Source organism: Panthera uncia, chromosome E1 (genome assembly GCF_023721935.1).
Source record: "Panthera uncia isolate 11264 chromosome E1, Puncia_PCG_1.0, whole genome shotgun sequence".
Taxonomy (NCBI): domain Eukaryota; kingdom Metazoa; phylum Chordata; class Mammalia; order Carnivora; family Felidae; genus Panthera; species Panthera uncia.
In genome coordinates this window covers 48219432-48232386 of record NC_064814.1, presented here as the reverse complement: position 1 = coordinate 48232386, position 12955 = coordinate 48219432, and the positions used below count along the sequence as shown (strand labels likewise).

The following is a 12955-nucleotide window of genomic DNA, read 5'->3' as shown; positions in this document are numbered from 1 at the left end:
TACCATGGTAAATTTTGTGTTACATGTATTTTGCAATTAAAAAAATTAATAGCAAAATTCTCGTTGTGCTAATAAAATTCAACCCACATCAAGATTTTGTATAAAGATTATCACCCACAAGTACAGAAAGTCAGCTTCGACTCCAGAGCACACGAAATCAAAATTAGGATGCCTGGTGTTTAGTCTCCACTTAAAAGCAAGCTTCCAGGGGCATCTGGACGGCTCAGTCAGTTAAGCATCCAACTTCAGCTCAGATCATGATCTCGCGGTTCGTGAGTTTGAGCCCTGTGCTGACAGCTTGGAGCCTGGAGCCTGCTTCAGATTCTGTATCTCCCTCTCTCTGCCCCTTCCCTGCTTGCACACACGCATGCGCACTCTCTCTCAAAAACAAAGATTAAAAAAAAAAAAGATTACAAAAACAAGTTTCCAAAGAGTCTGTATCTGCTAGCGATAGATACCGAAGCACTGATCAATGAAGTAAGTCTGGGATTTGCTTTGAAATAATCGAAGAGGGGAAAAAAAAAAAAAAAAGGAAAGAGAGAATCGAAGAGGGGTAGGGGGAAGGATCCTAGATTAAAACTGCTGAAGCGGGGCGCCTGGGTGGCTCAATCAGTTAAGCGTCCAACTTTGGCTCAACTCATGATCTCACAATTCATGAGTTTGAGCCCCGCGTCCAGGCTCTGAGAGCTCAGAGCCTGGAGCCTGCTCTGGATTCTGTGTCTCCCTCTCTCTCCGCCCCTCCCCTGCTTGTGCTCTGTCTCTCTCTCTCTCTCAAAAATAAATAAACATTAAAAACGGAAAAAACAACTCCTGAAGCTCAGTGCTGGGAGTTCACTGAACCAGTCTATTTTTCTATGTTTGAAATTCCTCATAATGAAAAGTTTTACTTTGCTTTCAAGCAAGTTCCCCGATACCCTTAATATGCTAGATAACGCTCCGCGCAGGTTAAAGAACTAGATGCCCTTAAGCTGTCAAGTTCTGGGGGCTCTACCCAGTGTCCTCCACCTGAGTCCTACAGCTCAGGGTCACTGTGGAGGCCTGTCCACGAGAGGCCACACAAGGGGCTCCTCAGAAAAGAACCAGAGCCCCAGGTGAGACCGCCAGGCAGCCACACAGAGTCCTCTGACCTGGTCCTTCACACTGTAAACCAATACATCACGTAGGCCTCGAGATGCCTCCCCCAAATTCAGCGAGGGTCTGGAAACAAGGAAACCTTTCACTGAACTGCCTTTAACAGAGCCAGGGGACCCCCTACCACTGCAAACGGAGCTCGCCTCCCAGCCCCAGGGAAGCAGGAGGCTGCCAGGCGCTTCCTAGATGCAACAGGTGGTTAAACTTGCAATCACCTACCCGCTTGTTTCTCCTCCTCCCCCTTGGAGAACCACATGGAGGTGGGAGGCAAGGCCAGCATCCCTACCAGCCTTCCCACTGAATGCCCAGCAGGTAGGAAAGTGCACGGCATAGAGCAGAGGCTCAGCTAAATGTTTGCTGTGTGATCCTGACTTCTGATGGATACTACTCTCAAGGTGCATCGTAAAGACTTGCTTCTCACAAATGCCAATGCAAGATACCAAATGGAAGGCACCAGAATGTACTGGTGTTGGGTGCCAGGAAAGGAGAGGACAGGAGGCAAGGAGTTATCGTGCAAATAACGCCCACCTAAAATAGCATCAGAGATGCTCTGGAATGTAGAGGCCTGGGTCAGGGAGAGGGGGGAACGAGAGGAGGGTGGGAGACAAGTGTCTAAGCAGAGAGGGTGGAGCGTGAGGGCAAGGAGGAGGGCATCGAACAGGGAGGTTGGCAAGCCCCACCACCCTGAACAGGAGACACTGCCGTGACGAACTGTGTAGGGTCCTGGGTCTCCAGAGCAGGGCCCAGGCCACGAAGGGAGGTGAGCAGGCGTCACGGGAGGGGTGGGGGCTGCAGAGAACTGGCACACGAAGCCCCATCCAGAGATGGCGCCGACACTGGCACTGACCCACTGTTGCCAGGCAACAGTGCAGGCCCCTGGCTGCCAAGTGTTCTGATTTGTCAATGAAGCTGCAAGTCCGGATTGCTATGTAAGATCTCCTGATTTTCATGTTGGCAACTGCGGTAGACAGAATAATGGCTTCCCAGAGATGTCCACATCCTAATCCCAGTTACACGGCGAAGGGGAATTAAGGCAGCAGATGAGATTAAGGTTTCTGAACAGCTGACCTCAAAATAGGGAAGATCCTGAATTACCCCTGTAATGGCAAGGATCCTTAAAAGTGGCAGTGGGACGCAGAAAAGTCCCTGTCAGAATGATGCGGCATAAAGACACAGCCTAACTGTGGCTGGCTTTGAAGACAGAAGGGGCCACCAATCAAGGGATGAGGGCAGCCTCCAGAAGCCAGAAAACACGAGGAAACAGATCTTCTCCTAAGGCCTCCAGAAAGGAGCACCGTCCTGGCTACACCATGATTTTAGCCCACTGAGACCTGTGTTAGAATTCTAACCTACACAACTGTTGTTTTAAGCCACTGCATTTGTGGTCATTTGTTACAGCAGCCAGAGGAAACTAATAGGGCAACCAACTTTAATTCCTTAAAAAGGCCCAGCACAGCCCAGACAAAATACATCTGTGGGCCGCATGGGGCCTGTGGACCACTCTTGTCTAGTCTAAGAAGAGTTGAGGGCCGGGCCACCTCCTAGGTACCCAGCACAAGAGCCTGGCACGTGATCTCTCGGACATGCATCCCAGGGTGAACTGCTAGGTCCCTTACCTTTATGACCTGGTCATAAAATTCTCCAGGGATTTCTGGAAAATACAGCTGCTGGGGGCACCCAGCTGGCTCGGTCGGTAGAACGTGCAACTCTTGCTCCTAGAGTCATGAGTTCAAGCCCCATTTGGGCACACAGCTTATTTACAAAAGAGAAAAAGACAAAAACAGAGCTATTTGGCCGTAAAGAGCTCCATTCCCAAAGGACCTGTTAGCCATAGCAGGCACATGGCCCAGACCTCACCCTGGGACCTGGGAGAGTGGCCTAGAGCAGAGGGTGGAAGAGGTGAGAACCCCTCTCAGCCCCGCCTTCTCCTGCAGAAAGAAAGAAGTGGGGGCTTCTCAGCTCCCTGGGGAAGCCTCTAGGCCCTCTCTCCCGGCCACCCACAGGGCGCTCTCTTACTGTCAGTGACTCCCCTGCACCTACAGCAATGAGATCACTTTGGGGTTTTTTTGTTTTTTTTTTTTTTTGAAACAGCAGAGGAACACTTTTCAAATGAGCTCTTTTTAGTTTCCCACGTGCAGAGCAGAGCAGAACTGCTCCAATCAGAGGCAGCGTGGAGGACCCAGGGCGCTGCCCACTCGCCACCAAAAGACTGTGTGAAAGCCACGTCCCGACTCAGAGCGCACTAAGCAGTCCGCCTGTTCCGCCTCACGTCCGGCCCTTCCTCCTCCACACCCTCGCTCAGCTCGAGCTCACACCTTCGCCTTCAGCCCTTGGCCCGGCCCTGTTCTCTGGCCCGGAGGCCTCTCCTCTGCGTCCCCCAGAGCTCCCCCTCTCCCTGCAAGACTCTACCTCCCTACCCTTTCCCCTGAAGCCTTCAGCCTCACTCTTGGTATCTGACACCACTTTTTACCCTCCCTCCCAGGCTGCCATCACTTATCCTTCCGTCAGGAGCCACTCTCTGTGCACCATAAGCTACGTGAGCCCAGGAACTTACACCTCTCCATCCGTGTATTTCCAACCTATAGAGCACAGTACATATGTGCTCAATAAACATTACAGAATTAATTGGACCGCAAACTAATTTCTTTCTGAAAATATAATAAATTATGATGTTGTGATATACATGAAATGCACCAGGTAAAAACCTCTCTTCCAGACATCTTCTGCTAAAAGCGAATCTACCTCAGTTAGGTACTCTAAATTACAACTACCTTTGATGGAACTTCTGTGAACAAACGTAGTTTTAAGTTTTACAAGTGGCGTTTGCTGCAGTCATTACAATCAGGGGTGTAGGAAGGAATCTGGCTCGTAGGCTCGAACGGCCAGATAAGAACCCGCCGTGCCTGCTCCCTACTCCTGGCTGAAAATCAGGGGGGAGGAACATTGCCAAACAGGTGGGGCACAATCTTTTCTCCGGCCCTCACCCAGTTGACACTCTCTGCTGGGCCAGCCCCCTTTTGCAAAGTGGCTCAAGGCAAACCTCAGCAGCCGGGGGGGTGATCTCTCCCTGGCACGATTCCACCTTACATGCTGCCCCCTCCCTCTTTCCTCAAGCTGGTTCCTCGGCGACTCTACAGTAGCTCAGAGCCCAGCACCTCATATCTCATCACTGCAAAGGCTTCTTGCTCTCCTTGTGCTCCAATTGGCTCCCACCTTCTAATCCCTGACACGCCCAGAGGCTCCCCTGAGCACACAGTTCATCTTGCTGGCCCACACAAACCATGAAAATCATCTGGGGTACTTCTAAAAAAAAAAACGACTGGCTTTTCCTCCATGGTCTGGGGTGGGGCCCCATCACAGGCATTTTTAAAAAGCTTTCCAGGCCATGTGACCTACAGGTGCAGCCAAGGGTAAAAACTGCAGGCTCTCAGGGTGTCACATCCACTCTCCCCAGCCAGCACGGAGGCCCCCGGGGCACCTGCCTCTCCCCAAACAGAACCGGACCCCAGGACCTCCCTTCACTCTGACGCGCACCCTTGCGCTGTTGCTGGAACTGTGACCTATCTCGTCTCACCGATCTGCCGGGTCAGGCCCTGCCAGAGGGCCCCACCCCAAACACTTGAGCGCCCTACTGCCCACACCACCAAATCCCAAGGCCGCTGCCCCATCAGAGCCAGTGGCCATCGGGCCACCTCTGTCCTCACTGTTCCCAGCATCCTCCGGGCAGAGCTGTTTCTGTGTACGTGGGGTGCCACGCACATCCCACACGCAGGCCCCAGCCCACGCCCACCCCAAGCTTCACCCCCTGATGTTCCCTCGACCTGAAAGGCCTTCCCATCTGTCCTCTATACCCGGATACTGGTCCCTGTCCTTTGAGGTCTACCTCAAATCCTACCTTCTCCCTGACGTCTTCCCTGACTCTTCTAGATTTTTCTGCATTCTTGATGTCCTAACAAAGAATCAAAATCACAGCTTAGCAAACCACCAGCTTCTATTGTCTCACAAATATTAACTGACTTCTCGATCGGTGGCAAGACACATAGCATTTCCCCGACACGCATCATCTTGACAAGAGACCACATGTCGCAGATTTTCCAGGTCGACGGTGACCTCAAATATTCTGCCCTAATGTCATAGAATGGTCCTCGGTTTGATCCTCATGCTTTTGCATCAGCTGAACTGCCTCTCATGAAGTGGCATAAAAGTTATTCCCCTCATCATGTGTTTCCCAAACGTTGGGATCCCAGGTACAGTCATTATACCCCAGGACAGCACTGGATATCACCAGGCACTCGCAGAGAAGTCACTTTCAAGTAAATATGTGATTTTTTAGCCTGTCAGTATTCCTCCACTGCTATGACTTTTCTGGGGAGGGAGGAAGGACAGGTCCGGGGGCGGACTCTGCAGAACCAACTTCCAGCTCTGATGATTTATTCACCTCGGCCTGAAAGCGTTTACAGAACAACAAATTTGAGTCCAAACCTCCAGGGCCTCCCAAGAGTGCAGGGCAGGTACTGACACATAGCTGTTTACCACTCCTTGGCTTGGGAGCTGCAGGCAATTTTTAAACCTTGGGAAAGTGATCACACCCCAACCTCCACATACACTGTTAAGACCAGAAAAATGACCCATTTGCTACAAGTCATATGTTAATTGCCTACTGAGGAAGGAGACACTTTATATTTTTATTTACATAACTGTTTAAGACTAACAAGTTCCTCTGCGTGAATTTGATCACGTTTTAACAACAGCATTAACCAGAGGATTTTTTTTTGAGTCCTTAATTCTCATGTGTCATGTTTACAGAACCAATGTGCAGAGCTTCAGGATTACAGAGTAAAAAAGAAATGAGCCCTTTCCTCAGAGCAATTTGGGCAATTATTTTAACACAGTTTTGCAAACACAAAAACCTTTACCAGCCCACACAGACTTCCTCCCAGCCAACCCAGCTGGGGTCCTCCCAGGCCCCCGCTGTAAGCATCCAGGCAGATGTACGTCTTAGAATTTACTTCTGTGGCCCTGGACAGGGAGGTGAGGTCTTGCCACAGAAACAGCTTCATGAGGCTCCAAAACCAGACAGGTATGGGACTGGGTGGGTACACAGAACCAGCCTGACCCCGCCCCCCCCCCCCCCCCCAGCTGGTCTACTCATCTGTGAAACGTGTACTTCCCAGGGTTGCTACGAGGGTTTAGCAAAGCAATGGAAGCACCTGGCACGGCTACAGAGTGAGGCAGTGAAAATAATGTGGTTTTGAATCTGACACAGGTGGCAGCAAAAACTAGGTGGGGTACTTACTGGCTGTGTGGCCTGGGGCAGGGTGCTGAACCCCTCTGAGCCTTAGTTTTTGCATATGCAAAAAAGGGAAATCGTGACAGGCCTTGGAGGAACAGAATGAAATTAAATATTGTGCGTAGATGGCGTAGCATAGGGCCTGGCACACAGGAGACATCAGAAAACCATCAGGGCTCTCTCTCTCTCTCTGTCTCTCTCTCATACACACACACTCACACAGACCATGTTTGGTTTTGATGGATAAGACGATAATTACTATTGGTGGAAAATGAATTTTTCCCCCCAAACCCTAAACACCAAAGAATATTAAATCAATCTGAACCATGGGGAAGGAGGAGGAGTGACTTCCATTAACACCAGTGGCCATCCCTAATGGCCCCGTGGGAGTCTGTCTGGTGCCCTGCCCTTTCTCAGCTGCATTTCTAAAAAGCCTTGACCGTGAACATCTTGTTTGATGTGTGGGAATGATGAACCGGCTTTTCTAACAGAATCCTAGATTTAGCGCCTCTTTGAAGGGCACTGATGTCTTACATTCCCTTCATTAAGGAAAACACCCCAACTAACTCCCATAGTGATGACGCCTGTGACCACGGTCCAAGTTATCATCACATAAGAACGAAGCGAAAACATCTGACACACCAAAGTCCCTTCCCAAGTGTCATTGCCATCACCTTCCGAGCAATCCAGAAGCATTTCAGAGGCAGAAAACCACCGCTGTGTATGAGCGCCCTCAGCACAGTCGCCCAGTGCTGACACCTTCACACGCCTTCTTTATTCGGTCCTCTGGGCCAGGGTTCCCGAACCTGGTTCCTGGACCAGGAACATCAGGAACACCTGGAAACTGGCTGAAAACGCACCATCTCAGGCCTCACCTCAGACCTACTGACTCAGACACTCTGGGGCGGAGCCCGGCAACGTGTCTAATGGGCCACGGGGTGATGCCAATGCACGCCTGGAGTCTGAGAAGCACTAGTCTGTTCTGCAAGGTGGTTACTATTAGCCCACTTCAGAGATGCAGAAGATGAAGCTCCGTGAGTACAGCGCTCAACGCTACCCAGCCAGGAGACCAATTTGTACCCACGTCTGATTCCACAGCTATTTCTCACACGGACTTTGTAGCCAAACTGTCTGGACCATGCGGTGCTCTCGGCTACTGAGCCACCAGGATGCGACGATGACATTAGCTTAAGAGGGGTGGGAAAGAGGAAGGATGGAGCCTGCACTCAGAACTGATTAATTATAGATGCTTTTAAACCCACATCATGCATCAGCCCTAGATGGTCGGCCATCCCTCAGGACGAGCCTGCTTCTCCCTGCTCCATTTATCAGCGGGGTTGCCACGAAGGGAAGGCGGAGGGGGGGAGTCCTCTGCACAGCCCTCTGTGCACCCACTTCCTGGCACTGCTTTGAACAGAAAGAGAAGTTACCTGTTCTGTCTCCAGAACGCTTGAGAGTGCAGCCTTGACACCCACAGGAAGGCTTTTCTGGGCCCAGGCACAAAGCAGGTTCCAGTACCTGGGGATGCTGGGAATGAGTCACCACAAAGAATCCGATGCACGGACACGGAACATTTTAACAATGTTGCAGATCTGGTTCAAAGGAGGCAAGCCTCTTTCTTTCTTTCTTTCTTTCTTTCTTTCTTTCTCTTTCTTTTTTTTTAATCTAACCCTAAATCTAGCGTCCGTCAGTTCAATTGGTTCATTAAACTCTTGACATTCAACTTACAGTGGTTTCATTGATCCTAAGGTCAGGAAAAAGAAATCTCATTCACAATTTCCAACTTTCTACAGAAACTCGGTGGTGATTTTCAGATCACAGGTTTATCCTCTATAATAAATTAAATGAGCACACATAACACTGAGGGGCTTTATACAGGAGCTGGTGGACTAGGAGGCACCCAGGTTTGGGAATCACACAGACCCTGGTTTGGCTGCTGGCTGTGCGAATTCCTTATAGGTTACCTAACATCTCTGGGCCTCCATTCTTCCACTCACAGATGGGTGGTGATCCCTGTGTCATAGGTCGATGTGAAGACAAAATGAAATGACATTAAAAAAAAAAAAAAAGTCTGCTGAAACAACTTTGCATTTCAAGACATGAAAAACTTAACCATCTGACAGTACAATTGATGGAACCAAACAAGTCCATAGATGGACGGGACACACTCACTCAACGGCACGTACACTTATTTCACTGTATCTGTTTTCCCAAGTTTCTATTTTTAGACCCCTTCAGACCAAGGAAAATACCATTGACGAAGTTATCAGAAAGCTTGTCAATGTTCAAAAACTCAACGGATGGCCATAGTCGTTTCACAAGGCCAAACAAAATGTGCTCTCTCCCCCCCTCGACGACCTTAGTGACATCACTCAGTCCCTTGCCAACTTGCAGGAGGGCTTCATACAAGTCTCTTTGTCTCTCTGAGACTTGGTTTCTCCAGTGAGGTAAAAGGCATAAGAATATTTTGGAACCCCAACAAACCCGCTGGAATCCCAGCCCCATCACTTAGTGGCTGTGTGGCCTTGAGCACATGACTTCAGCACCTGGGTCTCAGTTCTCACAACTGCAGGTGGGGGATAACACGCATGTGGCTGAACACGCCCATGTGCCATGTGACGTGACACACCCATATGACAGATGACTGTGGGACCAACAGTAGTGGTTTTTGCAAGAGCAAGGCGAAATAGTGGAGCCTGTAGCAGGGGACCAATCAAAGTTTGTTCCTCTGCCCCCACGAGTTATTCACATCCTAGACCTGTTCTGAGCACCTACCATGTGTCAGAGCCTGAGCTAGGTACTGGAGAAGTAAGCAAAGACAGGGAGGGCGGTCGCTGGCCTCAAAGATGTCACAGTGCCGCAAAAGCCCGATACTGAGACAACACGACTAAGTGCCCCAAAAGGCTGTTGGGGGTGGTGAGGCTTGAAGAGAAGGGTTTGAGGGACCCAAACACTGGTGGAGGTGGCCGGCAAAGGCCTGACAGAAGAGGGCTGTTTAAACTGAACACATGAATAGAAAGCCCAGCAGACAAACAGGGGAGGAGAACTAGAAAATTCCTCATATCCTCCCCAACCTCAAGTTCCCCAAACGCAAGCCCTGTCATTTCTCCAAGGCTCAGGGTCACCAGGTACTCATGCCATAAAGCAACGACCACCGCAGTCATCCAGGCCCCATCGCTCTGACAGGAAGGTTCTGGGGAACAACAGTAAGACCAACTGCCAAGAAGCTTTAACAACTTTAATGCGCTTCCCAAGAGGATGAAAAGGACAATTCCTGCATGAAAATTTCTTGGCACTTTAGTCCACAAAGAACTGGAAGTTGCCCTCTTCCTAATGAAATCTTCAAAAAGAAATGAATAAAAATCCCACTCTTTAAGTTCAGCAAGAGCCCAGCCATTACAACAAATCAAAGCCCTAAAAACGCATCTACTTTTGCAGGACTCCTATCAGAATGCCAAGTCTCAGGCAATCCACACCTTATCATGGAAGGCAGTTACATGAAAAGGCATCCACTGTATTTCTTTTTTTTTAAAAAAACTACTCATGTCCCAAGTAATTTTTTTTTATTTTTTTTTTTAACGTTTATTTATTTTTGAGACAGAGAGAGACTGAGCATGATTGGGGGAGGGTCAGAGAGAGGGAGACACAGAATCCGAAACAGGCTCCAGGCTCTGAGCTGTCAGCACAGAGCCCGACGCGGGGCTCGAACTCACGGACCGAGAGATCATGACCTGAGCCGAAGTCAGCCGCTTAACCGACTGAGCCACCCAGGCGCCCCGGCATCCACTGTATTTCTACAAAGTCTTTTTTACAAGGGATGGGTCATTTCTAAGGCTGCATGTACCAAACGAAGTATCCTCATTTGAAAGTTTTACCTTTCTTCACACGCACCACGGTGTTTGGTACAGCACATCTTGCTGGCAGAAGAGTTCTCCACCGAACTCCCCATCTGCCAGACTCAAGGTTCAAGGAGGCAAAAAGCCTGTGGAAACCAGGAGAGATCAGTACATCCCACAGGACAATCCAAACTTGCTCCTGTTCCAGGACCTCGTGGGAAACGATCTGCACTCTACCCAACTCTACTAGCCGGTATCTCATTCAGCGCTTACAAAAGAAAAGCCCAGTGCGACGGGTAACATGACTAACCGAATATGAGAACTAAAGAAACTAGTAAGCTTTAAAATATGAAAGGGAAAATACAAGATACATAAAAGATCAGATCTTGATGGCTTCCCCAACACCATCACTTACCCCAAATACACTCACTGGCACAAGAACAATTCGGAAACAAACTGTAGTCCCTCCCGATGTTCATTTAAATACAGACGAAAACTTAATTATCAGCGCAAACTCAATCACTGCTGTGCAGGACTCAGTATCTGCTATTGCCAGCACCTATCATCTGGTATCTAGAGCTACAAGATGTACGTGTTTTCGGCCAAATCTTCATTATCTTACGTAATTGGGGGGGGGGGGAGAGTAATTAAAATTCACCTTTTTCTATCCCTTTAACCTCCTGTTGCAATCTCTTCTTTCACAGGGCATTTTCTGGAGGTGGAAAGCAAGAACTCATACTTCACATCTTTTCCTGCCTGTTATCTCGTGTGAATGTTAAAAATAAAAGGGGGAGGGGGAGGGGGATAATATCCTGAACATCTCTCTAAAAAAAAAAAAAAAAAAAAAAATTCTAAAATGTCCTGGAAAGCAAGCCCCGGAGACCAACCTTCTAGTTCTGGCGGTGACACGGTACCAGTGCATGACCTTGAGCAAATCACTACATCTCTGGACCTCAGTTTCCCCCATCTGAACCCCAATGATGGTCAGGCCCGGTCCTCCCTTAAAGCACAGATTTCAGATGCATCCCCAGGACGAAACAGCGAAGGGACCCCCGGCCGATGTCCCAGGGCGGAGGAATGGGCTTTCACAGGCCCCTTCTGGGGTTTCAGGGGACAACAAGCTGTCCCCACTCTCCCCCGCCCCCCCGCAAAGCCACTGGGCCAACTTCAGGTCGCAAACAAAAACCTGTTGGCACAGACTCCTCTAGGAAGGGCCAGCCTCTCCCAACACGCTCTGCTCAGGGGGAGCCGCCCCACGGGCAGAGAGAGGGTCTCCTTGAAGAGGCCGGCCCCCACGCACCCATAAACCCACCCGGATCAGCCGAACGGGACCGCCGGGCGGGGTCTCTGCCATCCCACGCGGAACAAAAGGCAGCTGGAGCCCGGCTCTGCCGCCCCCGTCCCCGCTGTGCTGTGGGGGTCGGGGGTGGGGAGGGAGAACCTGGTCCCTGGGGAGGGAAAGGGGCCCCGCTCCAGCCCGAAGGAGAGGGGCGACGGGATGGGATCCCGGACAGCGGGGACCCCTCCCCCGATTCCTGGAGGAAACGGGGGGCTGGGCTGTGCACGGGGGCGGGAGGGAGGAAAGGGGTGCCTGGCCCGAGGTGGGGAGGAAAGTGATCTGGGGAGGAGGGGCGGGGTGGTTCCAAGCCGAAAGGCAAGAGGATGGGGGCCCGGAGAGGGCTCCCAGATCTGGGGTGGGAGTAAGAGGAGCCTCAGACTCAGAGAATATAAAAGCAAAAGCTCCCCGATAGGGAAACGGGGTGGGGGGAGGTGGGGGTCTTTGCAGCGGAAAGAGGGATCCAGGTGGGGAGGGGGGCCATGCCCCAGCCCGTGGGGACGGGCCTGGCTGGAAAGAAAAGGGTCCCACGCGAGGCAGGGACCCAGCTGGGGCAGCTGGGGTGCATGCTCTGGGGGGCGGGCTGGAGGGGAGCCGCTCTGCGAGGGCGTCCGCGCCCCAGGGAGGGGAGGGTCCGCGCCCTGGGGCCCCGCTCCCGCCCCCCGAGGCGCGTGGGCCCCGCTCACCTCCGCTCCTCCGAGCCCGCCCGGGTGCGCGGCTGCGGCCGCCGCCAGCGCTGAGGAGGCGGGAGCGACCGGAGCCTGCGGAGCCTCCGCCGCAGCCGCCGCCGCGTCTAGCTCCGTTTGACACCCACACACCAGCCAACATGGCGGCCGGGAGGGGGGGCGCCGGCTGCGTGCGCGCGCCCGCCGGCCCCGCCCCGAGGCCCCGCCCCCGCCCCGAGGCCCCGCCTCCGCGACCTCCCCCCACCCACCCACAGACCCGCGACCCCTAGCGGAACGCCCGGCCCTCCTGCAGCGCCGGGGGCTTACGCCCGAATCCCCCAGACCTCCCCCCAAGTCCCACACACGCGTCTCGACGACCCCCCCAACCGCCTACAAGCCCTGGCGAACTCATACCCGAACCCACGCGCTCGGCAACCTTCCCTGAGATCCGCCCCCCACCCAGTCCCCCCACACCCCATACTCCACAAGCATCTCACCAGCCTCAAGCACGCACCCCGAGCCCTCATCGGACGTGAAATTCCGTTCTTGCCCTCGCAGTATGCACTTGAAAACATTGTTCCTGTAGGGGCTTCTCTCAGGAGGTGGAGCCTGGAGGGCGCCAGGGGCTACTGGGGCACCGGTCACTTTCGGTTTCTTGAGCTTGGTGCTAGGATCACAAGTGCGTTCACTTTGTGAA

The 12955-nt window shown here is 51.9% G+C and overlaps 1 protein-coding gene across 2 annotated transcripts in view; it reads right to left on the bottom strand.

The window, feature by feature from the left end:
- Nucleotides 1-12431, bottom strand: part of EPN2 (epsin 2) — an 83182-nt gene extending 70751 nt beyond the window's left edge. For both annotated transcript variants that reach the window (XM_049636889.1, XM_049636891.1), the window contains exon 1: nt 12280-12431. The gene's annotated coding sequence lies outside the window, so the exon portion shown is untranslated. The remainder of the gene's footprint in view (nt 1-12279) is intronic.
- Between the last annotated feature and the right edge of the window lie 524 nt (nt 12432-12955).